Source organism: Terrapene carolina, unplaced genomic scaffold, assembly GCF_002925995.2.
Source record: "Terrapene carolina triunguis isolate 2854851 unplaced genomic scaffold, T_m_triunguis-2.0 Scaffold95, whole genome shotgun sequence".
NCBI lineage: Eukaryota > Metazoa > Chordata > Testudines > Emydidae > Terrapene > Terrapene triunguis.
Window position 1 is genome coordinate 42326882 of NW_020664446.1, and position 19404 is coordinate 42346285.

At 45.3% G+C, this 19404-nt stretch overlaps 1 protein-coding gene across 1 annotated transcript in view; it reads left to right on the plus strand.

Moving 5' to 3' along the window:
- The window catches only part of CDH23 (cadherin related 23), a 495748-nt gene that overhangs the window by 25326 nt on the left and 451018 nt on the right, over window positions 1-19404 (plus strand). The gene's annotated exons all lie outside the window — the stretch shown is intronic.

The window sequence follows — 19404 nt, forward strand, 5'->3', positions numbered from 1 at the left end:
TTTGATTATGCTGTCAGGATGGACTCCAACAACATACTTTAGTATTGTTCCATTTTCAGGGTGAGAATGGTGAAGGTATATTGTGTGTGTGGGTAACTACAAGGTTTGGTATAGGAACAGAGGATGGGAGGGATAGCCAAGCAGTGCTACCTGTGGGGTGCTCTAGTGCTACCTGTGGGGTGCTCACTCCTTTCACAGGTTGGGAGGGCCTATTCAAACCACAGCTATAAAACCTGAGGTTGAAACTGCTATACTAAAATGGCAAATATAGATGAATACTCCAGAGTTTCACTGTGCAGTCTGACTATCCATGGGTAACTTCAACATGAAAAGAGGCCAGGGTATGGTATTTTGATTGTTCTTGCTGGGACTATCTCTTCAGTTGTATTTGGCTCTGGATGAGAAACCTGTCTGTTGCTGGGAGATTTGCCCAGGAGAATATAGCACACCTGCAGGTATTTCAGACAGGTGGAGAGACAGAGCTTGCCACTGGGGCATCAGCAAAAGTCAGCTCCTACGTAGATATCCGAGTTCATCATATATTTCTGGGCAGGGAAAATGAACACAGCTGATGTTCCCCAGTCCTAGCTTGCTGCATTCATGATGAGACATTGGCTCAGTACCTCTAGCTTTACACATCAAGGCTCAGGCCTCTGTGCACTCTTCAGGAGCAAACTAGCTAAGCTGCTTGAGTGTGCTAGGCTGACCTCAAGGAAGAGACAGCTGTGAGGACAGTGGCTCAGCACTTCTAGCTTTCTGGGCAGATTTCGAGGAACAGATATCTGAGAGGTATCTGCGTCAACATCTATAGCTTGCTGGGCTGATGTCAGGGCACAGGTCTCTCTGAGCTCACTGACTCGGCATCTCTAGCATTCCGATCTGATGGGAAAGCATAAGTCTCCACAAAGTTATTGGCTCAACAGTTTTAGAGTGCTGGGCTTGTATCCAAGGAAGAGTCTCTGTGAGGTCACTGGAACAGACACACTAGCTTGTTGGAATTATGTGAAGGCCCGGACCTCTATGAACTCTCTGGCTCAGCACCTCTGGCTTGCTGGGAAGATGCCAAGGCACTGGACTTTCTGTGGGGACTCGTTCAGCACTGCTGGCTTACTGGAATGAGCTGAAGCCATGATAGCTTGCTGGTATCTAGTTCAGCATCTCTCTGCATGTAAACTGATGGCAAGTTACAGGCCTTTCTGAGTTCACTGGTTCAGCACCTCTAGCTTACTGGTCTGATGTGAAGGCCCAGGTCTCCATAGGATCTTGGGCATTCAAGTCACGGTTCTTGAACGTTAGTTTAGAGTAATGGACTAGTGCGTAGGTGGTCTGGTCTAGTGGTCACTGCTGGGCTGAGGTCTGCCCATCAGTGGACGGTGGTAGCTGGGCAGGAACTGGAGGAATAGCAAGAGACAGGTTCTGTAAGCAAGAATCGGGGGCAGGGGCATGCCGGGATCGAAGACTGGAGATCAGAGGCAGTATCAGGTTAGAATCGAGAGGCAGGAATCTGGCTCAGTCAGGCTGGGGTCAGAGGTTGGAGATCAGGAGCTCAAGCAGGGTCTGGTGTTACAAACAACTTCCCGAGGCAACCCCTGGGGTTAAATAGGATGCTTGGCTAATCAACAGGCTGCAGGGTACTGTCAATCTAGGTCTCTTGGGCGGTACTTCCTGCAGCGCCTACTCTCCATCGTGCTCCTTGGCTGTGCCTCTGTGTGGCCTCCCGGTGGCACGGTAGGACTACCAGCTGTCCCAGGCTCTACAGACCTGGGCTCATGTCACAGAGTCCTTGCATGTAGCTTGCTGGATGTCTGACATCTGGTCTTGTGAGCTCACTAACTCAACAACTCCAGCTTGCTGGCCTGAAGTTGAGGGATAGGAAACTGTGAGGTCACTAGCTCAGACCCTCTATTTAACTGAGCTGATGTTGAGGCACAGGCCTTTGTAAGGTTATTGGCTCATCATCTCTAATTTTCTGAACTTGTCAGATATATATTGTCATTGGATCAGCACACAGCTTGCTGGGCTTATGTGAAGGGACAGGCCTGTGAGACCACTACGTCATCAACTTTAGCATGATGTTCTGATGTCACAGTATTGGCCTTTGTGAGGTTATTGCCTCAGTAGCCGTGGTTAAAGTAGATTAAAAACTCGAGGATGAGCTCATACATTTTGATGTTTACAAGTTTAGATGTTTTTTCAGATAACCTAGAAACCTTCCATCGGACACTGTGACACAAGGACCAGCTACTGATCTTATGGAAACATCCCATGGAATTTGAGAGAATTTTAACTTTTCTACAAAATTTTTAAACCAACCTATAGAACTCAATAGTGCAGAGAGAATTCTCTACTAAATTCTGTGGGTCAGATCCTAGTCTCTATTATGTCTGCTTTGCACTGCTTGGGCTGCACAAAGGAGACTTTAAAAGAGGCCTGAATGGACATCTGAGGATTCTCCTTGCATAGAGGAATCTTCCTGTCTATGGTGTAAAGCTGGCACAGCCTGACCTATAGCGCTTGTTGGTGGCCAGATATGATGGCATGAACATAATGCTGGTGTACTCTGGTGAGCCTTGGCTGCCAGAATAGCCCCTGAGTGGCATTGCATCTCAGCATAACTTTAGAACTTTTTGGGAACCCTGAGTGTTCCAATAAGGAAGGGAATTAGGATTTAAGGTTCCAATCCCACTTTAAGAATAACAGGGATACACTCCTGCACCTGTAGAGCCCCATTCAAGCCAACCGCATGCTGCAGAGCAAAGAACTGGGTCTGTGTGTATTCAATTCCATGTCCTGTTCAGGCCATTCAAAGGACCCAAAGGTCACATCATTTTACTTTGTTGCTGTCTCGGGCTGCATCACCAGGATTCCTGGCCTGAGACACTATTTCTTCTGGATTCTAACACCTATCTCCACTGTGTCAGGTAGAACAAATGAAGTAGGAAACGTCATTTGAACCATTTTGATGAGTTTTCAAATTTACCTTAAGAGGTTCTGTTATATGTAAGCTCAGAGAAGGGATAGCTCAGTGGTTTGAGCATTGACCTGCTAAACCCAGGGTTGTGAGTTCAATCCTTAAGGGGGCCATTTACGGATCTGGGGCAAAAATCTGTCTGGGGATTGGTCCTGCTTTGAGTAGGGGGTTGGACTAGATGACCCCCGATGTCCCGTCCAACCCTGATATTCTATGATTCTATGAAAATGGAGACTCTGATGCAGTGGGATGGGGTAGGCACTGACCTTGATTGGTTGGTCGGTTGGTCCTCCATGAACACCACAAGAAGAATGGGCCTACCTTCTGCCCAAGACTCCAGAGCAAGGGAGTAGGCCACTCTATTCTTACGGGGTGAGTAGAAAAGAACAATGCCAAACAGGAATGATGGGGACTGTCTGGCCTGATGGAGTCTTTCATAGTTTTGGTTAATGGAGATATCCAGAACTTTGGAGGTGTAGCTATGTGAACTGAACTCTCCATCTTTGAAGTTCGCAAAACTCCACTCAGTCTTACCTATGGAGCTGCAACTGTGGCTCCATAACTTAGTTGTGCTATGATAGGCTAGTTTGCTGTGTGTGCTTATGTTTATTTTGGCTGGTTGTATTGTTGGAGATTTTATCACATGACATAATCTTTAATTAAAGATGAATCTTTAATTCCTGGGGACTCCAGGACAATCCTGTAGGTTGGCAACCCTAGTTGCTGCTTGGTTTTGTAGGATTCTTACTGTATTCCCCCTTATAGAACAGGAATCAAGGCAAGAATTATTTAATGTGGGAAAAGAAATCAGTTTAGGATTCACAAAGGAGGATAGGAAAACCACAACTAGTGGCTGTGTGGAGTAATGTACTTGACTCTCAGTTTGTACTCTCTTTCTCTCTCTCTCTCTCTCTCTCTCTCTCTCTGTGTGTGTTAAATGCAGCATGTGATGCTCAGATTTAGCAATGCGTTGGCTACATGCCTATGACAATGAGGAGAGATCCTGGATAAGGAGCAGACCCAAAGGTCTATGCAGCACAGGGGCAGCTGCCACTGCATTATCCTGAATTTAGTATTTATCTTCCTGTCCATGTTCGTTAATGGATCATCACTCCTGTCATTCTTTTTGTGCAGTGTTCGGGTCACAAGAATCATTGATGCTCTGGGAGTCATGTGGGATCCTGGGGGGCAACAGGCCACATTATCTGCTGCTTCTAGTGATGATATCTCCATGCAGTTGTGCATATACTTTCTCATCTATTTTGTCCCCCCCCACACACACACACACACTTCTGCTGGCATTTTTTGCTGAGTAATACTGTACTGATCTTGGTGTCTGGTCCCACCATGGTGCTCTGCTTACTGCAAAGCTGGAAAAAAATGGTGGTATTCAGTTTATTCCTATTCCCATTTGTTGACTTTTGGAATCTCTGTGGTAAAACAACTCTCCTCACAATACACTTATGAACCAGTTGTTGGACCCTTAGCTACTGTATGTGTGTGAATACCCAATGGCAGGGGGGGCGGAGCTATGTGGGATGAAATTTGGAGAGGAGAAAGGGGATCATTAGCAGCATAATACTTCTTTCTTCTGTCTCTCCTTGCCTCCCTTCTCCCCTGCAAGTGCAAAAGTAACATGGCATGTGGCCACTTGAACACTGCCACCAGATATTTCACGAGCACAAAGTTATAAGTCAAAGGTGTTTTTATCTGAATTTTCTCATGTTACTTTGTTTTAGCATGTATCATATTGAAAAACAGCCAATGCCCCGAGAGTCAGCAGAAAAGCAAAACTACCTGTTCCTGACACCACCCAAAACAAGATGATGAAATGGGTTCCCTGCTGCATACGTCAGTTCATAATATTCCCAGTCACCCAATGTACTAGATGCTTTTGGTGAAATACTAGTGACATAACCGGGGAAACCATTATTTGTTTAACAATTCAGTGACAAAGATGTAGCTTGTACTCCAAGACCTAGCTGTTCTCACCTATAAATCATGCCCTCCCCTCTCCACTGGGTGGCCTTCTTGCAGGGTATGAGGCTGTAAGAGCTATGGGGGAACTGTGCCAGTGAGAGGATGTGAATATGAACAAAGGATGCACATAGGGGCCTGGGCAAAGTATCCCACAAGGTACTTGCTGAGCTGGGTAGAATTCCCTGGAACAGCTGAGGTATTGAGTAAAGGAAGGTACTTGTTGGACCTGAAATTGTTTTATAATTGTACAGTGCTGATAAGTAGTAACTGCATGACTGGGTCTAATCCTGCCATGGGATGCCTTCAGCTCCCATTGGTGTGGAGGGGAGTTGACAGTGCTCTGCCAGTCCCAGCACTGGGACCCAACTGCACAGTCTTAGAATAAGGTATGTATGTGTGGATGTTGCTAATGGTGCCTAATAAGTGTGTGAAAAGGGCTAAAAGCCTCAGTGTAAAGAAAGTGCTTCAGGCATACTGTTAATGAGATACTAATTGGGTACTAACCAGGTGTGAATTAAATGAAGCACAGAGGATGGTTGCAAAGCTGTTGTAAACTCATTGTTGAGACAAGCTGCAGTTCTTGTTACTGTGTGTATTTGTGGGCATGGGGCACACCAAGACCACCCATTTGTGGGTCACCAAGCTATGTTATCTGCACTGTTTCTTTGGTATTTGCTAGGAGGGGTGCAGGGCTTGCTTTGTTAAAAAGAAATGTTTAGCAAAGTTTCACAAAATGATTTTGAATTTGCAAAATTTGATGAAACTGGAAGAAAAATTGAGTTGCTTTAGAAAATATGCTTGTTTGTAAGAGGAAATATATAGATAATAATTACCTCACATCTTCCATGTACATCAAAGGGCTCTTCCTCCATGAGGCTAAATACCTGCATACTGCATTTAAATACTCTCCAGTAAGGAACCCAACTGCATTACAAAACAAGCAGATCAGAGGACCCAGTTATTATATGGTTAAAATGTGTTGTGTGGACAGGTCCTAAATGAGTTGTAACTTGTTTACATGTAACTGGGGCAGTTCCACCAGTGCTAACAATTGTGAGACCCCTAATGTAGACCGGTATCAGAGTAGCAGCCATGTTAGTCTGTATCCGCAAAAAGAACAGGAGTACTTGTGGCACCTTAGAGACTAACAAGTTTATTAGAGCATAAGCTTTCGTGGGCTACAGCCCACTTCTTCGGATGCATATGTAGACCATCTCTACTGTCTTCTCTAACCTTGCCCACAGCCAGTCTAGATGACAAGGTTGGCTAAAACGTTGTCAGTTGCCAGCGTCTTGGCTGCACTGACAATTTTGTCCCAGTTGCAGCAATTGGCAGCCAGCCACTGTTATAGCTGCACCAGAGCAAGCTCCAACTGTAGATCAGGAAAGCTGTGATTTGCACTGGTGCAGTTTATGCCACTTTCAGCCAGGAGGAAAGCAAGCAGCTCTAGATGTTAGGTGGAGGGGGATGGAACCTCTGCTCCCTCTACACAAGAAAAGGGGAAAGAAAAGCCAGCTGTGGCCAGCCCCAATACTCCCCTCTGAATACTGTGGAGTGTAACTAGACTCGTGAGTAGGGATTTAGGTGAGTGTGGATTGTTGTGCGACTGAGAAAGCTGAAGCTCAACAAGCTGAACGGTGAAGCTGGACTACGGGGTCGGTGATCCTCCCAAACCCCGGATTTACTTATTTGGTTGTATGTAAATATATAGGTGGTTACTGTTTCTTTTTTTTTTTTCTTCCTCTCTTAGCCCTAATATTCCTAGACTCCTGAGTGCTTGCAAGTAGGAATGAACCACCTAGAAGAGTGACTGGGGAAGTTACATTCTTCGAGAGATGTCCCTGTGGGTGCTCCACTCCAGGTGTTGGTGTGTCCCTGCGCCTTTGCTCGGAGATTTTTTTGCAGCAGTACTCGTAGCGGCCACGCATGCTCAGAGGCTGCCCCCCGCTGTGAGTCTAGGTTAATAGTACGCATGCGTGGCCGGTCTCCTCAGTTCCTTCTCTACCGTCCCCGGCCTGAGACGGAGCTCAGCAGACTCGTTAGGAAATCCCTCACTCTTGCTACAATTACCCTTCTAGTAGTTAGTTTGTTGTCAGTTCTTTGTTAGTGTAGTTAATTACCTCTTTTATCTGTTACCAAAAAAAAAAAAAAAAGTTTTTTTTGTCAGCCGCAGCCGCTTCGGCCATGCCTGGCTCCACAGGCTTCAAGCGCTGTTCTACATGTAAGGAGGCTATCCCGCTATCAGATGGCCACTCAAAGTGTATAAAATGTTTGGGGGAAGCCCACATTCCCCAAAAATGTGCCCACTGCAGTAAACTCAGTTCCAGGGCACGGAAGGACAGGGAGCTTAGACTTAAACTGCTCCTCCTGCAAAAGTCTATTGGGTCAGTTTCAGACCCAGGTGCTGAATCCGGCTCCGCTGCCCGCCACAGCCCCCCCGCCTCAAAAAAACTGAAAAAATCTACAAAGAAAGGACAGCCTTCTTCACCAAAGAAGGTTATGAGGCACTAGATTTCTTCAGGCAGATCAACGGTCTCCCTGCCTGTGTTTCCTCGCCTCAGCAACTTTGATGAGCTGGGCTCCTCAGGAACCGCGCGAAAGCCGCCTGAGGCTGCGGCGGCGGCGGCGTGAGGTTCCAGTGCCGAGGCTCCAGCCTTTCAGTTGCCTGCCTCTCTTATGACACCGTTCGGCACCGCGACGGACGCGGTGCCGACATTTCATAACATGCCTGATTCCCTGCAGGCTGATGTTGCCCGTCCGGCACCGACCGCGGCACCGACAACTGCGGAGCAAACTGAAAGGGAGATCACAAGCAAAACCCCTGCTCAGAGGAATGTTCCCGCACGGCAGCCTCCCCCTGCACAGCTTTCACCTCACGCAGGAGCCTCACCATTGCAGTTTACTCAGACAGCAGATCTTTTGGTATCACCTATCCTGCAGTCTCCCCTGATGCCTGTTTTTCTCCAATGCCTGAGTCAGGATCTGAACAGTCTTCCTCCAGTGAGGAGGAAACTGATCCACAGGAAGTTTTTTCTCCATATCAAGACTCCCAGTCCCAGACCCCAGTCAATAGAGGTTATAAGAAAACTACCTCATCCTATTTTCAGGATCCTGCCCACTGGGGGGTGAACCCCTGGATGGCACCACCTATGCCCTACCCACCACCATAGTAATATTGGACACCATGGGCATCGTACCCTCAAGAATACGTGTGCTACGGCAGTTCGACCAGGCGCAACGCCGGTCTAGCGCCACCACCTGACGAATCTGCCAGTGACACAAGACACCTGGCAGCACAGTCACACTTCCAGGATCAACCTAGCCCTGCTCCTATTCCAGCAGAGCTGGAGGTAACGCCTGAAGAAGCCTTACTTCCCCTTCCTCCAACACCGTCGGATGACTACGCAAAATTCCAAGACCTCTTTAAAAGAGTTGCCAGTGACTTGAGAATTAACTTGGAGGAAGTCACTGAACAACAGCATGAGCTAACGGACATCCTACAGCCCTCTTCTTCCTCTAGGGTGGCATTACCAATCAACGTAGCCCTTTTAGAACCCGCTAAGTCCATCTGGCAGACTCCAGCTACAAGCTTACCTACCTGTAAACAAGCGGACAGGAAGTACTTTATCCCTTCAAAGGGTTCTGAATTCCTTTTTACCCACCCAGCACCAAACTCATTGGTAGTAGACACCGCGAACCAAAGGGCCAAACAACAGTATTCCCATTCCACCCCAGCCAACAAGGACAGTAAACGCTTGGACCTCTTTGGTCATAAAGTATACGCATCCTCGACCCTACAATTTCGTATAGCTAATTATACTACAGTTCTTGCAAAATATGATCACAAAAACTATAATAAATTCATGGATTTTATTGACAACATTCCAGAACAGAAGAAACAACAATTCACAGCTCTGGTTTCCGAGGGACAAATCATATCACGTACTGCTCTTCAAGCGGCCCTCGATGTAGCCAACACTGCAGCAAGATCGACCGCCACAGCAGTGTTCATGCGACGGGGTTCATGGCTCTCCTCCTCTTTCTTTCCTCGAGAAGTTCAGAGCACCATTGAAGATCTTCCCTTTGACGGTGACAAACTTTTTGCTTCTACCACGAACAACGTGCTTCATTCGATGAAGGACTCAAGGGCAACCCTCCGGTCTTTAGGTCTCCAGACACCTATGACCAGAAGACGGCAATATAGATACCAACCATACCAACGTCCACGCTATCCCGCATTTACACAACACTCCCATAGACCACAGGAGCAACAACAACAACAACGTCAAAAACCAAGATTCCAGCGTCGTCGTCCCAATTCTGCAGGGGCGCCTCAACCCCCTCCAACTAATAGGCAGATTTGAAGCCTTGGTCGAGGATTTAGAAAACAGCATTCCCACTTCAGCCAACACACCTATCTTTGGACACCGCCTGCGACCATTCTCCCACCAATGGAAGAACATTACTTCCGACAAGTGGGTCATAGAGGTAGTTACAATTGGATACGCCATCCCCTTCCTCTCCTTGCCTCCCACCCACCCACCCTCCTCATCCCTCTTCAGGGACCCCTCTCACGAGCAGCTACTCCTCCAAGAAGTGCAACATCTCCTTCATCTGGGAGCAATAGAAATTGTGCCAGAACGACACAAAGGGAAGGGTTTTTACTCCCATTATTTCTTAACAGAAAAGAAAAATGGGGGATGGCGACCAATCCTCGACCTCAGGCGGCTCAACAAATTTGTCAAAAAGCAAAAGTTCAAGATGGTTACCCTCACCACCATAATCCCAGCGCTGGAGCAGGGCGATTGGTTTTCTGCCCTCGACCTACAAGACGCCTATTTCCATGTGACTATACATCCGGCCCACAGACGCTTCCTTCGATTTACCCTCGGCTCGACACATTTTCAATACAGGGTTCTCCCCTTCGGACTGTCCACGGCCCCCCGTGTCTTTTCCAAGCTCCTAGCCGTAGTCACTGCCTACCTCAGGAAACAAGGGGTCATAATATTTCCTTACCTCGACGATTGCCTCCTCAAAGCCTCAACGTTCGACGAAGCTCTCCGGTTCACGCGGCTCACCGTCGATTGTTTCCTATCTCTCGGCCTACAAATAAACAAAAACAAATCCACACTACGCCCCACCCAGCACCTGGAGTTCATAGGAGCAGACCTCGACTCCCGGACGGGGTTGGCATCTCTCCCACCCAACCGCTTCAACTCCATATGCCAACTGGCCACAAAAGTTCGCAACAGTCCCCAGGTGACTGTCCGAGACTGCCTACAAATACTAGGTCACATGGCCTCGTGCACTTTTGTCGTCCAGAATGCACGCCTCTACATGAGGTGCTTCCAAGCATGGTTGGCCACGGTTTACAGACCGAATGTGCACTCTCTAAACAAGACTCTCTCCATACCTGTCCAAGTCAAAGATTCTCTTCACTCCAACTTCTGCTCTGGAGTCCCCTTTCTTCAGCAGGCTCCATCCCTCATACTGACCACCGATGCATCTTTGACAGGCTGGGGTGCACACATGTCTCACCACACAGTACAGGGGCTATGGTCTTCAACCGAGACCTCCCTGCACATAAATGTCCTAGAACTTCGAGCTATTCGCAATGCGTGGCGTCACTTCCTGCCACTAATCAAGAATCATCACGTACGCATAATGACAGACAACATTGCATGCATGTTTTATGTAAACAGGCAGGGAGGCGCTCGATCCCATCCGCTGTGCACAGAGGCTATGAAGCTCTGGAATTGGTGCATTGCGAACAACATCTGGGTATCGGCTGCCTATCTTCCCGGAGTACTGAACACCACAGTGGATGAACTAAGCAGATGCTTCCCATGGGACCACGAGTGGGAGATAGACGAGAAAACCATTCACAATGTATTCAGCACTTGGGGTTACCCAACCATAGACCTTTTTGCAACTACAAAAAACAAGAAATGCCCCAATTTTTGCTCCAGAGCAGGACCGGGCAAACATTCCCTGGGAGACGCATTCATGATCCCATGGCACTGAAACTTACTCTATGCGTTTCCCCTGATACCAGTTCTCAACAGGGTCCTGATAAAAATACGAACAGACCGGGCCAAGGTGATCCTAATTGCCCCGTCGTGGCCCAGACAACCGTGGTTTCCGTTCCTCACCAGAATGTCGATTCAACCACCAATCTCCTTGCCTCTCATCCCGAACCTCCTATCACAACAACACGGACACTTTCTCCACCCCAACCTGTCCATGCTTCACCTCAAAGCATGGTTCCTACATGGTTTTCCCAAAGCGAACTAGATTGCTCTGAACAAGTTCAAAGGGTGCTCCTACATAGCAGAACACAATCTACTCGCACCACCTATCTACGAAAGTGGGAACGATTCACACATTGGTGTTCAGCTAAACAACTTTGTCCCACGTCGGTATCTCTTTCGCTCATACTTGACTATCTATTGGACCTTAAGCAATCCGGCCTTTCTTTCAGCTCCATCAGGGTCCATTTAGCTGCTATTACAACTTTTCACGACAAAATTGATGACACTTCTGTCTTTGCTCATCCTATCACCAAGCGTTTCCTCAAGGGACTCCAAACCCTATACCCAGACATTAAACCACCTACCACCCTGTGGGACCGTCATCTAGTACTATCTTGCCTAACTCAACAACCATTTGAACCCCTAGCCACGTGCTCCCTTTTACACCTTTCGATGAAAACAGCATTTTTAGTGGCAATCACCTCTGCCAGACGGGCAGGAGAAATAGCAGCTCTTATGGCAGACCCACCATATACGCTATTTTTCAAAGACAAGGTTACCCTCAGATTACACCCCAAATTTCTTCCAAAGGTGCACTCGTCATTCCACATTAATGAGCCGATACACCTACCGACCTTTTTTCCGAAACCACATGCGAACTCGTTCGAAGTCTCAATGCATACACTAGATGTCCGCAGGGCATTGTCCTTCTATTTGGATAGAACCAAACCTTTTAGAAATTCTTCTAGACTTTTTGTCTCCATCGCGGAGCACTCCAAAGGTACGCCTATTTCTACCCAGAGACTTTCAAACTGGATTTCTCAGTGCATCCGGTTGTGCTATCAGATGAAGAAAGTTGCACCTCCAGACGGCATCAGAACACACTCCACTAGATCTCTGGCTGCCTCTGTAGCATTCTTACGCAAAGTTCCCCTGGCTGATATCTGTAAAGCAGCCACCTGGTCCTCTGAGCACACATTTGTTAAACACTATGCCCTTACTCAAGGCCCTCTATCTGATATACGTTTGGGCAGGGCTGTCCTATCAACGGCGTTCCTATCAGATCCGAAGTCCCTACCTCCTTAAGACACACGGCTTTTAAGTCACCTGGAGTGGAGCACCCACAGGGACATCTCTCAAAGAAGAAGAGGAGGTTACTCACCCTGTGCAGTAACTGACGTTCTTCGAGATGAGTGTCCCTGTGGGTGCTCCACTAGCCACCCTCCTCCCCTCTATTTCGGAGTTGGGGGGCCTCCGTTGTAGAGAAGGAACTGAGGAGACCGGCCACGCATGCGTACTATTAACCTAGACTCACAGCGGGGGGCAGCCTCTGAGCATGCGTGGCCGCTACGAGTACTGCTGCAAAAAAATCTCCGAGCAAAGGCGCAGGGACGCACCAACACCTGGAGTGGAGCACCCACAGGGACACTCATCTCGAAGAACGTCAGTTACTGCACAGGGTGAGTAACCTCCTCTTTTAATTGCCATAGCCAGAAATAGGAGTGCAGCTCTGGTTGGAACCTTGAGCCATGCTTTTATTTACTGTAGAAAGGATCATAGAGAGATGGAACCTGGCCCTTGGCTGCAGCCATTGGCACCTAGGAGAAGGATCACATAGTGCTATAGAACTTAATAATTTTTTTTAACATAATTTTATAAAGTATCTAATGTAGATCAGGCCTTTGTGCAAAGCAGTCTGGCTGCCTCAAGTTCTGAGGCTCTCCTGGGGGCTGAGCCCGATGGCAGAAATGAGCAGTCTGTGCTCCATTCAAAGGATATGGCTTTCCTGTTCCTGAGAAGTGATACCAGTTATGCCAGAGATTGTATATATGTTCATCACCCCCTGCACATGTGTGCCATTACTCTGAGTGTGTGTGTATGCATTTAGCAGAATTGATTTGGCATTTACAAAGGGTAATTCAAGATGAATAGGCTGGTCTCTGACTGTGAGAGAGATTGAGGTATTACTGAATATGAAATCTGCTTGGATAGCTTCACAAAATGCATTTCAGGTATGTCTGAAAAAAGTTATCAATAATCTGGTGTTTAGCAGGGAATTAGAAGGAACTTAATCCCCACTTCAGTATTTGTTGTTAGGTCACAGTATTGCCCTCAAACATTATGTTCTGTCTAAAACTACACTGCAAACTCTTTGGGGCAGGACCGTGCCCTCTTATTTGTTCTGTGAAGTGTCAGGCACACTTGTGCGTGCTATAATGATAATAAATGTGAATATTCTAAACATACAGTACTACAAAACAGCATAATACAAGGATATTTCATTTCAGTTCGTGTGACACAAGCTCTTTTCTCATGGTTTCTGATATCATTAGAGGGTTCCTTGATGGCATTACATTCTTGTTCTTCTATATTAAATTAAAAAAATCCCTATAGTATATATAATATTAAGGCTGTGATCAAATATTCAGAAACTCAGGCAACTAAAAATTAATCTTTAAAATTGTGAAATCAGCAATTTTGTGTGTGCTGTTTATTTTATAGTCTACTAACAGAGCAATACGTTCATGTTTACATGTAACAAGGAAGAGCGGAATAAAAAATACTATATATGCAACCTGGACCAAATATCAGACTGGAGTAATCTTTATCTTTGTAATTCCTGATCTTTGAGTGTTAGATCTTACAACTTCTTATGTTACACCGTGACATTTTTGTATTTATTTTGTCTTTTAAATAAAAATTGAAACAGTTGATTTATAGTAACTGGCTTATGCACCTTACAAACTCTGCTGACTTCACCAGTCGAGCCCCAGAGCCAGCTGCTTGGGCGGCCTTGGGATCAGCCACCCTGGCTGCTGCAGAAATCACGGAGATTGTGGACAGTCGTGGAATCCATGACTTCTGCAACCTCTGTGACGGACACAGAGCCCTATGTATAACCTCATCTGTGTACTCTTCCTTCCCCCATCTCTGTGTACTCCTCCTTCCCCGCACTGCTCTTCACTGAAATTGCAGTTGAAATGACAGATGTGGAAAATGAGAAGTGTTAGGAATAGAAGGTTGAGAGTGGTGCTGACATGCAGTAATTCACAAGATTATAAATTTATCAATTAAATAATGCAAAAATGTGCATTGAGCGTTTTATTGTTACAGTGCAGGTGCTGTAGTGAAAACTACTATTAAGGCTGCAAGCTAATTTTAATTACATTTTTACACAATTTTCACACTCAACTTTCTAAAATTAATCTTTTAATTAAACTTTTTAATGCTTGTGCTCAATTGAAATGTGGGTTTTTTTCTTCAATAGCTTAAGCAAAATCCTTTCAGTTGCCTTTTAAACTGTTTCCTGCTGATTTAATATATAATTAAAGATCACACTTCTTTTAACACAACTCAAAGATGGCTGAGCTTTAAAACTTGAAAACTAGAATGCTACTCTACTAGTCCTTGTTGAGGAGAATGGCCATAATCAGGTATGAAAATAATTGGGTGAAAATGAACAGTTATGAACACTTTAAATTGTTTTGTACTGAGCATGTCTACAAAATGTCATTGTCTGGGAGTTTATACTCAAAATAAACCACACACATGATTAGTGCATATCTGTAGATGTGGACATTATATTCTTAAGTCCTTACAGCTGTTAAAGGGCTTATGCCACCTTCAGTGCTTAAAATAGCTTAATGATAAAGTTTAATCCTTTCCTTGTTTTAAAGAAATAGGGAAATGTAAACTTTTTAATATATGAAAATTTCACAATGTTATTGTACGACCTGGAAATACAGTAGGTGCAATGTGCCCAAGCTAATATTGCTGCATGAGTCAGCATTTCCTAATGTTTTAACTGTGCAACCTTAACACAAAACTAACATACTCTTGCATTTAACAGATGAATACGTTTGATTGGCAGTATAAGTTAATACATTGGTTCCTCATGTCAGACTACTCATACACACTGATGGCTTTTGCATTAGCTGTAACCATTTGGGGAAAAAGATTGAGACAGAATTGTGAACAATGCAGTGAAAACATCTCCTCAGTTTGCAGCAGCTGTATTTAAAAAAAAAAAAAGAGAGAGAGAGAGTGAATAATCTGTGTATCCATTTCTTAAAGATGTATTAATATTGCATTTTACACAAGGGGAAAAGATTTCAAACACTTGACCTTTAATGGCTAGTAACTCAATTTTATTCCATTCATCTGTATTGCTTTGTCAAATTATTGCTCTTTTGAATCTCCTGTATTATACTGTGTAGGTTGTCTTTCTGTGTGTGTGCAATTAGGAAGGTAATTCAATCATATTTTTCTCTTGTTTGTTTACTACTTGAATATGATATATTTTAAAAAAATGAATATTCAGCTAAAGGGACATGATGGGATGTGCTCCCCAGACAGGCCCTGAAGGGGTTAATGTGGGCCTGAAAGGCCAATTATGGTGCCTGGCTGCACCTGGAGGAGGAACCAGGCTTAACTGAACATCAAGCCAAGCTGGGCAGGAGCAGGCTGGTTAGTATAAAACCAGGAAGTTGACACCAGAAGGAGGCTGAAGGGGGAGAGGCTGAAATCACTCTCTGGAGCAGAGAGGTGGGGAGATGAAAACCCGACAAGGAGAACAAGCCCTGGAATCCTAACCCTGGAAGAAGGGTTAACCCCAGAGGAGTTGTGGGGAAAGAGAGCCTGAGAAGGCAAGGTAGGAAGAAGCCAAAGGAAACAGCAGCAAGGAAAGGGGACTGCATAGACCTTGGCTGCTTGTTATAGGGTCCCTGGTCTGGAATCCAGTGTAGAGAGCAGACCTGGGTTCCTATGCCACCCACTGGGAAGTGGCACAGTATTGGAGATGCCAACCAGACAGCTGGTCTGGAGGGAGTTTGATTCCCCGGAAGGAGAGAACCATAAAGTGATCTGGCCAAAGGACCAAGTCACAAAGAGGGAGCACCCTGAGTTCAGAGAGCGAGACACCCCATGGGGTGAGAAACTGAAGAAGGCACCAGATGGGAGAGAGCTAATCCCCAACCCCAGATGAAGCCACAAGGTGGCACCCTATAGTGAAAAGAACAGGAGTACTTGTGGCACCTTAGAGACTTACAAATTTATTAGAGCATAAGCTTTCGTGGGCTACAACCCACTGCTTCGGATGCATATAGAGTGAAACATATATTGAGGAGATATATATATACACACACATACAGAGAGCATGAACAGGTGGGAGTTGTCTTACCAACTCTGAGAGGCTAATTAAGTAAGAGAAAAAAAACTTTTGAAGTGATAATCAAGATGGCTCAGTACAGACAGTTTGATAAGAAGCAAGTGTGAAAATACTTACAAGAGGGGAGAGATTCAATGTTTGTAATGGCTCAGCCATTCCCAGTCTTTATTTAATCCTTTGTTGATTGTGTCTAGTTTGCATATCAATTCCAGCTCAGCAGTCTCTCGTTGGAGTCTGTTTTTGAAGTTTTTCTGTTTTAAGATAGCCACCCGCAGGTCTGTCATAGAATGGCCAGACAGGTTAAAGTGTTCTCCCACTGGTTTTTGAGTATTATGATTCCTGATGTCAGATTTGTGTCCATTAATTCTTTTGCGTAGAGACTGTCCGGTTTGGCCAATGTACATGGCAGAGGGGCATTGCTGGCACATGATGGCATATATCACATTGGTAGATGTGCAGGTGAACGAGCCCCTGATGGTATGGCTGATGTGATTAGGCCCTATGATGATGTCACTTGAATAGATATGTAGACAATGGATCGTGTGGTGTGTCCTGGATGGAAGCTAGAGGCATGTATCAGGGACTAACACGGCTGCTACTCTGAACCCTATAGTGAGTGAACAAGGAGATATAGAATATTATGGATTATGCCATTATATAAATCTGCTACAGCCTCATCTTGAATACTGTTGTTAAATTTTGGTCAGGTAATTTAAAACAAAACAAACAAACAAAAAACCCCAGACCTTGCAGAAATGTAAAAGGCCCAGAGGAGGATAACAAATGATCCAGGCTCTGGAAAGGAGGGGCTTTCATACAGGTAGAGACTAATGAGTTTAGAAAGGAGAGGAGAAGGAATAGGTATAGCAGAGAAATATAATGACCAGGGGTATACAGAAAATCAGTCCGCTTACTGGAATTTACCTTTTACCGTAATACAAGAGCAATGAAATGTAATCAAATTTTAAACAGTAAAAAATAAGCACTTCTGTTTGCAGAGTTTTAACATGTGGAATTCAGTGCGGCAGGATATTAAGGCAAATAGCTGAAAAAAGTAAGCAATGAGCCTTAAAAAGTATCAAATGTTCCTGACCCTGATTTCAGCAGGGTATATGGGCATATGCTTAACTTGAAGCATGTGGGTAGTCAGATTGACTTCAAAGCTAAGCATGTGCTTATGAACCTTGCTAAGGTCTGGGCCTAACAGTATAATAACAGCATGTGTTTAGCTACACTTTAATGGCTGTCAGTGCATATGCTTCAGAGAATAAACTAGTTAGGAAGAAATAGGAGACCAGGACAAAATGTCCTGTTGTACAGTGAGATGCATTATGGTATTTAGACCTTCTTTTGAAGTTCCTGACTTTGGCTGAAGTCTTGGGCAGTTCCATGTAGCTAAGATCCCTGAGACCTAGCTCCTCAGCTGGTGTAAGTAGGCATAGTTCCATTGAACTCACTCATCCAGACAACTAGAAAGTCCATGGACTTTGCAAGACTTTAATCACTCTGTGTTGCTGACAGTAAGCTGGCAACACAGAAGTGATAGACCATCTTCTCCTTTCTATCTTGGTGTCCAAGATCTTCCCCCTTTATGCCACTGCTAGCATGTGTGGATCTAATCAGTGAAAGACCAAGGTCAGCTTAGAATTGTCTTCCCACAGCAATGCCCCATTAAAGCAGCCTGTGATGTCTGCAAGAGACACTTCTATTGGCAGATGACTGTGCACGGCTCCCATAGGCCTAGACTAGAAGGGTTGCTCTCTTTAATTCCCCAGACAGAGCTGCAACTAGTAGGACCATGAAAGTCAGAGTCTTGGATGTGCTGTTGCACAAACATACAGAGCAAGTTCCTAGGAACTGGGAGGACTCAACTCACCAGTGAAACCCATCTGGATTTTCTGCTTGTCCAAATGGTTCATGCAGTAGAGCATGTCAGACTTGAGGTCTGATAATTTTCATAATGTCTCAGCTTGACTCTGCTGAACTGCTTAAGGATGCAACTATGCAAGAGATTCCCCATGCAGACAACACAGTCCTTCTGGTTATCAATTTTTACAGCTGTTTACTTGCAGTTTTGCTGGCATGAAAAGGGGGGAAAAAATCTCCATGCCAGATATGAATTCTTCTTCGCTTTCCTGGAGAAATTGTCCGTATGATTGGGACATTGTCTGCTGTCCTGTCAGGCACATAGCTGTGAAAGGCAGGTTATAGAAAGCAAATCGTCTAAAAGCTATTACCTTTTTACTTCTGTGGAATTGGAAAAATAGTCATAAATTAATGTTCCATGCTGAAGAGGAGAAGAAAAATAAAACTCCCAAACTGGTAAAGTCATAGTTTTGGGGGGGAGGAATAGGATGGTCTGATAATAGCTTTAAACTTCTGATGTCTCTTCCAAATTTACATAGTCCTGTCCGTGGGGGGCAGAAAAGAGGGGGGGGCCTACAGAGCATGGGCCACTTCACAACAGTCTGGCAGACAGCAGTGGTGAGAAGAGGTTTCTCCTGGCAGATGGCAAGGGTGGTGTTGTTGCCTTAGGTTTTTTAATAGGTGCTTTGTATTTAAGATTTTTTCCCTCCCCCTTTTGCCCCCCTTCACACTGCTTGCTTTACACCTAACGGAAGAAGAGACAATGTATTCTAGTCTGTTGCAGAGAAAGCATTTGGCTTATCTTAAATACTTTTTGCTGGTTTGTGTTTCTTGATCTGATGAATAAGAGATGGTATCAGTTCTGTCAGGTGGATTGTATGAATTTCAGTGTTTTTTTAAAAGCTTTGGACTGGGCAGGTGTTCTAGGCCTGGTCTAATCAAATGGTGTCAGAATTTATGGTACTTTTTGTGACAGTCAGGCCTCAAAAAATCTGGCACTCTTTCTGTTGGGAAAATCTTCATTCGTGCAGATATCCACTGTGTATGAGGAAAGTGGTGAGTCCAATACCTTTGCCATTAACCTACTGTGTGACTTCATCTCTCTGTGCTTCTGCCAGGGCCGGCTCTGGCTTTTTCGCCGCCCCAGGCGAAAAAGCCTCCGGCCGGCC